Raw genomic sequence first — 14,260 nt, forward strand, 5'->3', positions numbered from 1 at the left:
AATAAACATTAAAATTTTTTTTTAAAGTAGACTTTTAAAATTCACGTCTAAAACTATAGTATGAGATGAAAGCATTTTGAGTTTCAAAATTCGGGCCCTGACAAAACAATATGTGCCCATTTTGATTCAGTTTTTCTCATCCTGAAGAGTAAGTCAAGTTTTCATGGGCTAGAGAGGAATGGAAGAAGTCAGAGAAGAAAAGGGGAAATGTGGAGTCATGATACTCTAAGCAAGACCCCAGAGCACTCCTCCAGAAGTCAGAGCCCTGGCAAAGAGAACAGGTGGAGATGGCCAGAGGGTAGGATAGAATCCAGATGACTCAGGGAGTCTAGGAGTGTAGAAGACCCTCCTTGTTTGGGAGATATCCGAGTGTGTTACCCCCACTCCAGCATATACGTGGCCCTGGCTATATGGTCACATAGGCTAATGGACACATATAGCATTAAAGAGCTCCCTTTTACTCCATAGTTGCCTGAGGGGTTGTGAGGAGTAGCACAGAAAGGGCACCTCTCTCCCACCCAGTTCCTGAGGCTCTGGAATTGACATAGGCTTCAGGGGGCCACTTCTAGGTCCTTAAGAATAGCCTAAAATAGCTGGAAGAAAGTTGGATTGAAGGGTCCCTGCATTCAGGAATGAGAGGTGACAAGCAGCCTGCACACCCCAGAGACTATCTATGAAGATGCACCTCTCTGGGGATGGCAGACAGAAGATGACATTACAGAGGACAAACAACCATCCCTGCCCACCTCTGAGGCCATGGCACCAAGGAACCATCCAAAACACAGCCACAACCTGGAGGAAGATGGGAAGAAATGCATGTGAATGCGTGTGTGTGTGTGTGTGTGTGTGTGTGTGTGTGTGGCCTGAATTGTCTAAAATTTCGTTTCTGCCACCAGTGGAATGGAGCTTCAAAATAAATTATGTCACATAAACATAAATCAACATTTCTCAAAAACTTACAGATTCATATCCTGCTACTACATTCTCTTTATCCTTTAGAGCAAATTTTAAGCACATAATAAAACAGAGATCTAGGTGGGAGAAAGCTTTATTGCCAAGGATTTAAAGTGCAAATAGATATAATCCTACCTGTAGTTGAAAAGTTGTAGATGTCATTATTGAGGGAATATTTTACTGCTATGGAAACTGCCAGAAAACAAAGACACATAAAATTGCCATGGTTTTTTATTCCTATGACAAAAACATACACAAAAATAATAAATCCATTAGACTTTCAAATCACAATAATAATGTTGAGCACAATTTTCTTTTTTCGTAACCATAAAACTCCAGATAAGAAATGATCTCATGTAAAGGAATAGGAGATAGCAATTCACCTCCTTTGGTGTGCAGGTTGGCATGAGTGTGGCAGCTGAGAAAGAACTATCTATGAAAGTAAAGCTTTAGTTAAGAAGAACGGGGTTAGATCAAAACCACCCATCCTATGTGAGGAGGGATCCCTATTGAGAAGCCCACAAATCACCAGCAAAAAAATGAAAAAGCAATAATAGACATGAATAGAATGATGACTGTGTACCATGAATACTTTACATGTCTTAGTCACACAATTCCAACAATTATGGCCTCTTGTGAAAGGCCTGAACCAGGCCTCCATTTATTATTTAATGATCCTCAGGTGTCCCCACTCTAGCAAAGGACCATGATGATATTTCAGGTCCCTACATGTCACTGTCACCTCAAATCTGTCCATGAACCTTTATGTTCTCTGTAGACTTGCTTGCCATGGGTCTGGCCCAGGTCACAGCATGTGCTCCAGCTTCTGGGGTTAGATAACAAGAATAGCTGAACCCTTCTGGCTTCTGCTTTTGAAAACAAATTCTTGCCTCTCCAAGACTAATATTCCATCCAGTACAGTCTCTGACTTAGCTTAGGCTGCCATAACAAAATATTATACACTGGGTAGCTTAAAGAATACATAGTTATTTCTTACAGTTCTGAAGGCTAGAACTCCAAAATTAGGGTGCCACATGGCCAGGTTCTGGTGAGGACCTGCTTCTTGGCTTGCAGATGGTCACTTTCTCACTGTGTCCTCACATGGCAGAGAAAAAGCAAGCTCTGCAGGGTGGCTCAGCTCAGATGGTTGAGCTTCAGACTCTTGTTTTTGGCTCAAGTCATGATCTCACGGTTGGTGAATTTGAGCCCCACATAGGTCTCTGCGGTGCCAGTGTGGAGCCTGCTTGGGATTTTCTGTCTTTGCCTTTCTCTCTACCCTTCCCACACACACACACTCTCTCTCTCTCTCAAAGTAAATAAATAAACTTAAAAAAAGGCCAGGATCTCATCTGGTACATGATGCTACTTCCTGAGAACACTGACATTGTTAGAAATGCAGAGAGTGTTGGGGATATTGTGATATGGGGGGCGGGGAGGGCTGGAAGTGTTGAGAATGTTGGGAATTTGGAGAATATTGGATTGTTGGGAATTTTGGGGGTGTTGGGAGAGTTGAGAATGTTGGGAATTTCGGGAGTATTGGGAGTGTTGGAATGTTGGGAATTTAGGGAATATTGGGAGGTGTTGGGAGTGTTGAGAATGTTAGGAATGTGGGGAATACTGGGAGTAACAGGAATGTTAGGAGTATTGGGAATGTTGCAAATTTGGAGGGTTTTAGGAATGTTGAGAATTTGGGGAATTTGGGGAATATTGGGAGTGTTGGGAATATTGGGATTGTTGGGAATATTGTGATTTGGGGGGATTGTTGAGAGTGCTGGGAATTTGGGGAATATTGGGAATTTGGGGGAATATTGGGAACGTTGGAATTGTTGGAAATGTTAGGAAAGTTGGGAGTGTCAGGAATATAGACTCTAATCCTCACAGAGTGTTCAGGTTGCCTGCCAGTGGTGGCACTTCTGCCATCAGGAAATACCTCTGTAGCTAAGGAGGCCTTAGTTGCAAACTCATCCTCTCTTACTGGCTCCCTCACAAATGGGACCTGAGTACCAGTAGGCATTTCCCATTCCCTGACACATGGTTTGCACTCTCACTTCCATGCCTTTGTTTGTGTTGTTCTCTCCTCCAAGCACATCCTCCCTGCTTTGTCTTCCTGGCAAATTCTTACTCACTTGGAAGCACTGGTTCAAATATCACCTCATGAAAAGTTCCACAAGCCTCTAGGCAGTGAGAACATTCATAACTCTAGCAACTTATTTTTATTATTTACTGCTAATATTTTACTGTAACTATAGATTATTTTTACTATAGTCTAAGCTCCCAAAGATATGGGAATTTGCTTTATATTTTATTCCATGGCAGATGCTGTGGGTGCCCTGCCTGTGCCAAAGGCTGCTTGCTGCATGTGCCTGGGGTTCTCTTCCTGAGCACTTGTGTTCTTATGTTGGAAGTGTACTTGGACTCACTCACAGGACAAGCCGTGAATGGGAGGATGTGAATACCCTGAAACAGCCCTCAACTGGAGAAGTTGGTGGTGCGTTGTGAGTGAGCACACAGCATTCCAACCTCAGGATAACTCTGAGTATGCTCATAGCCCCATCTCAGAGTTGACTTCTGAGGATACCAACTCAGACAGGTCCCAGAGTTTAGTTCAATGTCTGACTTCAATTAGGTTTTTAATAAATGTGTAATGAATAAGATCAGCTCTGAAGTAGATCAGAAATTCATTCATTTATTCATGTATGCAATGAACATTTCTGAAGAACCTATTAGTTTTTAGGAACTGTGCTAGATGAAACATGGTGTACCTAAATGATCATTTTAAGGAATCTAAAATCTAATACAGGAAATAATAGATGCAAATACATAATCTTACCAATTATCAATTTTATTGTAACAATTATCCCCAAATTTAGCATCTTAAAACAACAAACGTTTATTAACTTGCATAATTTCTCTTGGGCAGAATCCAAGTGGGGCTTGACTGGGTGCCTCTTGCTTAGGGACTCTCTTGGGGTTGCAGTCAGACTATTAGCTGGGGCTGCATCATGCAATGGTTTGACTGGACATTCACTTCAAAGGCAGCCACTCACATAGCTGGCAATCTGGGGTTGGCTGTTAAAAGGAGGCTTAGTTCCTCCATGGGACTCTATAGTTTTCATATAGGATTCTGAGTAACCAGAAAAGAAGTGGGTCCTCTTGGCTTTCAGCTTTGCTGAGTCACCCTTTTTGTACCTTGAATTCAGCAAGCACAATGAGCAGCATTTTACATCTTTTCCTGGATGATCACTAACTAGGGGGTTAAAAATTGCTTGCACATATAGAAGAGAAGATGAGAGGCACAGAACCCCTAGCTCTTTACTTCCTGGGGAAGTTAGTGTTCCTTGGAGAGCCAGGGAGAAGCCCTCCTAGTGATCTCTCCTTGATGTGCCAGTGCTGAGCTCATATTATGGTCAATCATCTGGTAGCAAACAGCACAAAATGGCTGAAAATGTGGGTGCTGGCTTGACTTTGGGGAAGTTCTATGGCCTCTCCTTGCCTCATTTTCCTTATGTGAAAATGGAGGATGATAATAGTAGCTACCCCATGAAGTTGACGAGGGATGAAATGGGTTAACACCCATGGAGCACTGAGTTCCTGACATGCAGAAAACACTAGATACAAGTGACCTTTACTACTTCCCTGCTGGCCCTTTTGCTTTCAGGCAAAATTCTGCCACTGCTGTGAAAGGTCATTCAGATATTCCTTAAAAAATTAAGAATCGAATCACCAAATTGATAAAATATAAACAGAGTAGTCAATGTTATGGACTTCACAATATTTGTGCTTTGAGGTAGAGGAAGTGGGTTGCTACACACGTGTACTTGCATGCACACACACACACACACACACAGAGCAATGTGGCAGGCTCTCATGAGTCATAGAAGTGGTCAAGTGAGGTAGAATAGAATGTTACTTGGGATCAAAAGCTGAGTTCATGGATGAGGCACTTAATGTTGCAACAGTGGTAAAGAGACACAGAGACCTGTCAATGGTGTTTTGAGCACAGGAACAGCATGGGCAGAGGTGTAGAGGAAAGGGAGTTATCCAAGACTATCTGGGTACCCCTTCTCAGTAAGAGAAGCTATGACAACCACTCATGAAGAGGCTCTCCCAGTGGTCATCAGGGTTTTGGTTCTCATGGGTATCTTCCTTGACAGTATGGATATGCTAAAATAAAAAGGGTTTTGGATCAGATATCCAGCCTGCCTTGACCCAGGACTGGGGGTAAATGAAAGGCAAGGCTGAACTGAGATGAACAGATGGCATTACTGAAGAAGTCAGATATGTAAAAGGCTGGGGATGGGGTGGGTAGGCAACAGAAAGGAGAGCAAGAAGCCTGGTCTCTAAGAACAGAAGCCATTTTTATGTACTCTAAGGAGCCGACGTCTTGTCTGGGACTCCTGGTGTGTAGGGTGTAGGCAATGAAGGACCAGTAGGGGAGAGGATAGAGTGGTGGGTATGGCCTGAGATATTGGTACAGCTGAGGGAGTAGGGCTTGAGACCACTGTGCCATTGGAGTTTTAGAAACTGGTGGCATTGGTTGAGTCAGAGGGGACTTTGGTGCTGTTAACTCCAATGCCTCAATGCAGAGAAGTCAGCTGGGGCTAGAATAGGACCCTGGCCAGGAGCCAAATGGAAGAGGAGATTTTGGAGCAGCATCCTGAGGAATGGTGCCCAGGGCTCCATGAGCCAAATGTCCTTCCTTTCAGCATGAAGTCCCTGCTCCTGTCTGTTCCCAATGGCTAATGCTCATCCCAGTGCTTGGTAACCACCACCATGCTCTGTCTTTCCTCTTTCCCACTCATTCGTTTCTCTGGGAAGATGCTGGCTCAGCCTCCAATGTGGCCCTTGGCCTGGGAAGATGGGGAGAAGCAGGCAGCACTCTGGTTGTCCCCATGGGCCCTCTAATGGATGTTGGCTTCCACCCTGGGCCCATTTCCTTTGAGCCTTATGCTGTCAGGCCACAGCTCTGTCAACCCATATTTTTTTGGCTGAAGCTGATAAAACACTGGAGTCGGGTTTAATTCTTGATGGTATGGAGGTTTGTAGATGTTCTCCAATGGTTCCCTGCATTCCCATTCTTCTCAATTCAAATCACTCTGTGGGCATAGACAGGGCCAGAAGGGTAGACCTGCCACCCTGTCCCCAGGCTTTCAGTTCAGGAAGCTCAATTGGTATTTCTCACTGTGAATGTTAAATCCCAACAATTGTGGATAAAAGCTACTTTCTGTCAAGTCAAAGATGAATATTCCTCTTAATCCAGTGTTCTCTGAAAAATGGGGACTGTTAATTCTATCTCTGGATGTGTTAATAAGGGGGCTGTCCTCAGTTGCAGGTGAGATACAGCTCTGTCAGTTCTCCTGTGCCATGCTCTCACTTGTGTACTGGTGAGACTAGGCTAAACTAGGCTGTGGTACCAGTGGGGTGAGGGTAAGAAGCCTGGGGAGCTCTGCAATACTTAAACTCCTAAAAGTGGGTGGGGACTGGTGGGGTGGAGCTCACCCACTGTCCCTCATCCACTTATTTTTCTTTACTTATTATTTCCCCCTATCTTATGTCTGTTTTCTTCTGTTTTTACTTTTTGTTAGAATTCTTTTTTGGGTATTTTCCTAAAATAAGGCATATGGTTTATAGACTTTATATACTTTATAGACTTGTGGTAGACCTCCAGCTGACCTCTGTGCTGTCAGCGTGGAGCACGATGCAGGGCTCCATCCCACAAACCAGGAGATCATGACCTGAGCTGAAGTCAAGAGTCAGATGCTTAACCAACTGAACCACCCAGGTGTGCGCATGCACATGCACACACACACACACACACACACACACACACACACACACACACACACACATTATCCTGGTAATTAATTACATAGACATTAGCCAAACTTCTAATATGATTATAGAACAGTACTAGATACAGGAGGAGATGCAAATTAATATAAGATCCATCCATTTGTCACAAAGAAGTTATGTTCTTGTTGGTGAGGCAAGACATAATTCAGATTACACAATACAAGTTTCATGTAACAGATCAATCCAGAACAGGTGATCAGTGCCAGAGTATGAATCTTTAAGTAATGGTCTTTTCTCTTTGGGTTTTAAGATAATAACAAAGGCTAGTTCCAGAGAGTGAGACTGAAGGTAATTTTTCACTTGAATTACTTATGCAGATGTAGGAGAGACTCAAACGCCCCCATTTTTCTGCAGAGGAAATGAAATCCAGGGTGGAAAAGATCCAGGCAAGGTCCACTGTAAATTGTTGGCAGATGGGGACCCAACGTTGGCTTTCTTGTTCCTGTAAAGTTTGGTGCCATTCTGTTTTGCTTAAGCCTAAATTTTAGATGTTCACATATAATCCAAGTAACCTGATGTAGGTATCTAGCTATATAAATGATTAAGAAAAAACATTGCTGAGCATTTATATTTGCAATTATCATCATCATCAAATAATTACTAAGCAGTAAATTATGCAAATTGAGTCCAATATTACATTACAAATTTGCAGGAACATTAAATCGATTATGATCATTGTATTAATTTGCTAAGGTTGCCATAACAAAGTACCATAGGCCAAGTGTCTTAAACAACAGATATTTAAATTCTCACAATTCTGGATGCTGGAAGCCTGATATCAGGGTGTTAGCTCATTGGTTTCTTCTGAAGCCTCTCTCCTTGGCTTGAAAATGGCCACCGTGTGTGTCTCACATGGTCTTTCCTCTATATGCTTCGATGTTCTGATCTCTCCGTATAACGACCTCAATAATAATGGGTGGGGGTTCATCCTAATAACCTCGTTTTAACTTAACTACCTCACTGAAAGATTCTATCTCCAAATCAGTCACTTTCTGAGGTACTGGGACTGAGGACTTCAACACAGGAATTTCAGGAGGGGACACAATTTAGTCTATAATAGTCATTTAAAATTTTCAAAATCATAAGAAAAGAACTAAAATAGTATGAAGCATCATCAGAAGAAAAGGTTCCAAATTTAAGTAGAAAAGTAAAGGAGACTTCATCTTGGGTCCATGTATTGCAGTGCTTCATACACTGAGGATTACACCTCTGCTTATAGAAGTCACCCTCCTTCATCTGACTTAAGTCCTTCATGCTGCAGCCTGGCACCACTCCTTCCCAAAGTCAGCCTCCTGTCAACAAGAACTCCGCATCACCTATTCACAGATGCTCAGGAGCACAAGAAAGTCATAAGGCATCACATGGTGGAAACCATTACAGGCCATGGGGCATGTGAGAACCCTTATCTACTTTCATGTGGTTTTGTTGTTTTCAGGGAATAGTAATGTATACATTAATTAATGTATATATTTAATAGATTGTGTATTAATTGTGCACTTACATAATTAATAATTTATAATATAATTAATTATAATTAATATTACTTATGTTTTAACAATTAATATATAATCAATATAATTATGTTTTTATATTATATTAACATAATGTATCATGTATAATGTATTATTATATGTTAATGTATATTAACATGTATCATGTTATGTTAATATATAATTATTCATTTGCTAATAGTAATTATAAGTTACATATAGTAGACATTAATATGGAATATATATTTTATACAATATATAAAGTTATGAAAAATTAATTCATAGTACTTTTATATTATTTTTATTATATAATACACAATTACATTTTATATTATATCGTATTATATATAATAATCATTTTATATAACATATTTAATTATATATTAATAAATTATATTGAACATACATAACACATACTAATATATATTATTTTTATTATATCATACACAATTACATTTTATATATCGTATTATATATAATAATCATTTTATATAACATATTTAATTATATATTAATAAATTATATTGAAAATACATAACACATACTAATATATTGCATATTATATATTAATATATATTTTAATATATTGGATATTTAGTATACTTATACATGTAATATATAAATGTATTGCTTTATATTTATATATGTATATATTAATATATTTAATATATTGACATATTAACACATAATATTTTATATTATATAAGGGTATTAATATATAAGTTATATATTACACTATATAATTACTAAATTTTAATCATGTTGTCTTTAAACATTGTCTTTGTATCCTTGAGTGTTACTATGTTAACTGTGAATGTACATTTGACCCTGGGTCAGCACTTAGCTTTTCTGGGCCTCAACTTCCCTATTTTCAAAATGAGGACAATATATGCCTGACTGTTAGGAAGAATTGATAAAGGCTTAGTGTCCAAAATTTATAAAGAGCTTATCAAACTCAACATCCAAAAAACAAATAATCCAGGTAAGACATGGGCAGAAGACATGAACAGACATTTTTTCCAGGTAAGACATCCAGATGGCTAACAGACACATGAAGAGATACTCAACATCATCATCATCAGGCAAATACAAATCAAAACAATGATGAGATACCACCTCACACCTGTCAAAACGGTAAAATTGACAACACAGGAAACAACAGATGTTAGTGAGGATGCAGAGAAAGGGGAACACTCTTGCGTTGTTGGTGGGAATGCAAACTGGTGCAGCCACTTTGGAGAAGAGTATGGATGGAGGCTCCTCAAAAAGTTAAAAATAGAACTACCCTATGACCCAGCAATTGCACTACCAAGTATTTACCCAAAGGATACAAAAATACTGATTGGAAGTGGCACATGCACCCCGATGTTTATAGCAGCATTATCAACAATAGTCAAATTATGGAAAGAGCCTATAATGGATGGCGATGAATGGATAAAGAAGATATGGTATATAGATACATACAGATATAGCTGATACAGATATAGATTCCATCACATATCTATGTCTATATATATAGCTATGTAGAGAGATATATCTATACGGTGGAATATTAGCCATGAAAAAGAGTGAAATCTTGCCATCTGCAACAACATGGATGGAACTAAGGGTGTATCATACTAAGTGAAATACGTCAGTCAGAGAAAGACAAATGCCATATGATTTCATTCATATGTGAAATTTAAGAAACCAAACAGATGAACATAGGGGAAGGAAAAAGAAAAGAGAAGAAAAGAAAAGAAACCAAACAGATGAACATAGGGGAAGGAAAAAGAAAAGAAAAGAAGAAAAAGAAAAGAGACTCTTAACTATAAAGAACAAACTGAATGTTGATGAAGGGGTGTTGGGTGGGGGAATAGGCTAGATGGTTTATAGGTATTAAGGAGGGCACTTGTTGGGATGAGCACTGGGTGTTGTATGTTAAGTGATGAACCACTAAATTCTACACCTGAAACCAATTTTACCATATGTGTTAACTAACTAGAATTCAATAAAAATTTAATTAAAAATTAAATGCTTAATAAAAAAAAGGAAGAACAACTGTGACAATGGTGGATGTGACACAAGGATGAAATCTATAAAATGCAAATCACATAATAAAGATGATTTCCTAACCAGAGACTGCTGATGTGAAGCACGGTGGCAATGCCAGGGCTATGTCCCTGCAGAAAGAATCATGCTCCATTTGTTATAAAGGGACCACTATAGGTGCCACTTGCAGAGAGCATAGAAACTCTGTAAAGAAGAATTATAGTTATATTAAATTGGGCATAGAACCTCACCTTGCCCCATGACTCCTCAAACAAGTATCAATTATCTTACATTTAGTTTTGCTGTTCATGGGGAAGGCTGCTCTCAAATCTTATGCCACAGTGAGGTGAATGACAGCAGGTAATTTTTTGGAGGAAATTAGAAGCTTGAGGTTTGTAATAAAAAAACAAAAACAAAACAAAACAAAAACTAGAGTGGGAGGGAATGTGTTAGTAGAAAATCTCAGAGAGAATTGGTAATTTCCTTGGCTGCTCCCTAGGCAGGTGCTTACAAGCCTCTACATCTTCCTCTTCCCTGAACAAGTTCAGCAGAAGATACAACATGCTCATTTGCCATGAGTGAGATCAATTATGAGAATTTCTAACACAGAATCAAAATGAGGAAGATGGAAAAAAAGAAATGAGGAATATGGGATTTAAGCTCAAAAGACTGTTAAAGTGGAAATCTCTGAAGAAAAATTATGTAAGATGTTTTCCCACTGTTACATTATTAAACATATTATTAATATAAACAGTAGCCACTGGTTTCTGGTTGAGGTCTGTGAGCAGGCACTGATGAGGCCCATTTCATGTGCTGCTTCTAGTCCTGTGTAGTTCCTATGTTGGAGTGACACATTTAAGCTCTTATAGGTTATACCCCTTCCAGGACACCTCTGTTTCCTCAGAAGCTACTTCAAGTGCTAGCTTGAAGAAAGGACCAGACGATACCTTGGGTCTAAATGGGAAGAAAGTGGAACTTTTCATTGGTGTTAGAATTATTTGGTTAACTATTTTGAGTTGAATTGAAAAGTAATAACTTATTTAATTTAAACAAATACTATTTATTACATGCATATTTTATTTTAATGTATAAATTACACATATTTATAAGCATATAAAATACTTTATATTTGGTCATAAAATATTTTATAAGATAGTCATAAAGCTAAAGAGGGAAAAATAGTATTCATCACTTACATCTACATCTTGACCCCATGCCCCTCCTATGTTCTTTCCTCACTGATGAAATTGATTGTTAAAGTCCATTATGCACTATGTTTTGCAGAGAAGAGAGAAGAAAGACAAGACCCTCCAACACCACCTCCTGCAGCCAAAACATGGGCACCACCATTTGGGAAATACTTTGGCTTTAGAGTATCACACATTAAGGACTATCATCTTTCTGTCATCTTCCTCTCTATCAGAGTTTTCCTCAGCATTGCAGAACCTGGGTTCAGGGAGGACAGAGTCAGAGTAAGTGTATGAGCCAGATGCAGTGTAGACTTCCGGAATGGGGGAAACTAAGAGTAAAATGTGATGGCAGCCATGTTAGAGCCAAGAGGACCTCCAAAGGCCTAGCAATAGCAATTGGTATTCAACTATTGAGAGAGATTTAAATTCAGTATCCACAATACACTAACAACCAAGGCTGAGTAATGAACATGGTTTATGTTTCCATGTGGGATGAACTTTTTTGACACTTGAATACATTAAGACTCTGCCAGGTAGAATATTCATGGTTCTGGGAGAGCATGCTGCTCACCTATGCTGGATAAGCTGGTCCAGTAGACCAGTGCCATGGAAACAACACACAGCATATTGTAAGCCAGGCTACTCATTCTCAGTACATCTATCTAGATCAAATAAACAATAATCAGGTCACAAAAGGGGGGCTTTTGGGGGTACCTGGTGGTTCAGTCGGTTGAGCATCTGATTTTTTATTTTGACTCAAGTCATGATCCTAGGGTCATTGGATTGAGCCCCATGTTGGGATCCATGCTGAGCATGGAGCCTGCTTAAAATTGTTTCTCTCTCAGGGTGCCTGGGTGGCTCAGTTGGTTAAGTGTCCATCTGGCTCAGGTCATGATCTCACGGCTTGTGAGTTCAAGCCCCATGTCGAGCTCTGTGCTGACAGCTCAGAGACTGGAGCCTGCTTCAGATTCTGTCTCCATCTCTCTCTGCCCCTCCCCCACTGGAGTTTTGTCTCTCTCTCTTTCAAAAATAAATACACATTAAAAAAATTTAAAGAGTCAAAAAAATTTTCTATCATCCTCTTCCTCTGCCCCTCTCTCCCCTCCACCTCAAATAACAACAACAACAACAAATGAAAGGGAGACTTTTTGGTGTTAAGTGCTTTGGGAATTGTCAACAGTCCTCAAGAAAGATAAGATTACAGATGCATATTTCCATAACTACACATCACTGCTTAAAATTTATCTCTCAGTAGAGAACTTAAAATATATATATATATATATATATATATATATATACACACACACATATATACATATATATATGGAGAGAGAGAGAATTTTTCTGTGTGAATGTATTTTTTCTGCTGTGAAGAAATAAACATCAAATGTAGCCTATTGGAACTTCAGTAGAAAAACAAACTATTAGGGGAAAGGAAAACCCAGAATGGAGAATAGACTGGAGGTTTGGGATTCTCAGATGAAGAGAGAGCCAGCCCCTCATTTTTGAGAAGTACCTGTCTCCACCTGCATCCTCACAGTGATAATTAAAGGAATAGAAGAGCAATTTCATGCTAACAGAACTGGACAAGAAAGTCCTATCCAGTATGGCACTTTCCTCAGGTTGGGCTGTGAAGAAGGTATTCTTTGTTGCAGTCAGTTAATTTATATTTTAAACATCTGCTAGGCTATGGTGAAATGACTCCCTCTTAATCATCACTATCGAGAATGAATAAATACATGCATTTATCTCACGTGCAGTAATTGACTACGAAGCATTCAGCAATACTTTCATTAGGGTGATGAGATCCAAAAATAGATTCCAAGTATGTTTATTGGAAACTAATAGATCCACCTGAAGTGTAAAAAATTCCTATAAATGCAGTGGTTTGCAGAGATGTGTGTGGTTGTAGGGTGCATATGTGTGCACAAGCATGCATATGTGTTTTAGAGGGAGTAATGGGATGGAAGAAAGCTAATAATTCATTCTTCCACCACATTAAGTTCTTCTTTGGCACGAAGATGCATATTCAGCGTAATTCACTTCCTTTGGTGTAATCATTGAATGGATTACTGTACTCCTTCCTCTAATGTTTGAGTTTGAGATCCCACTGAGAAGTCTCTGTGTCTGTGAGCTCCATGATGGCCTGCAGACATCAGTGGGTTCCCCTTTTGTGCCATATAGGAGGTGCTGCACCACTGTCTTCCTTCTTTCTGCATCTCATATTAGGCTTTGATTAATTATAATTGCATATTTAGAGCTTTCACTTGGGTCTTACTAGGAGTGATAGTGTGGTAGGCAGGATTTTGGTTTCCATGATCCCCAATCATCTGATGTTACACCTGTGAGTATGTTACCACGGCAACAACAACAAAAATCAAAATACCAATTTTGGTCCCTGGAAGTGAGGTGTTTCTGTAAGAAATCCCTAAAAATGTGAATGCAGCTTTGAAATCATGCAGTGGCCAGAGGCTGGAAAGATTCTGAGGAGACTGATTTTAGTATAAGCCTTGAGTGCCTTGTCAGACTGTTAGTAGAGATTGATGCTAAGGATTCTGGTAGCGAGGACTCGGAGGAAGTGAAGAACATTGTACAAAAATCCTAAATTCCCTCAGAGAATGCCTGAGCGCCACAGACAAACTGTTAGAAATAAACACTGTGAGTCTGCTGCTGGTGGGAACGCTTGGAGAATGTTGCATGTGAGGGCTCAGAAGAAAGTGAGGACATGTGATTGGGAAATGG

The sequence above is a fragment of the Panthera pardus genome, unplaced genomic scaffold (assembly GCF_024362965.1).
Source record: "Panthera pardus isolate Hobbes unplaced genomic scaffold, ASM2436296v1 HiC_scaffold_24, whole genome shotgun sequence".
Lineage (NCBI taxonomy): Eukaryota > Metazoa > Chordata > Mammalia > Carnivora > Felidae > Panthera > Panthera pardus.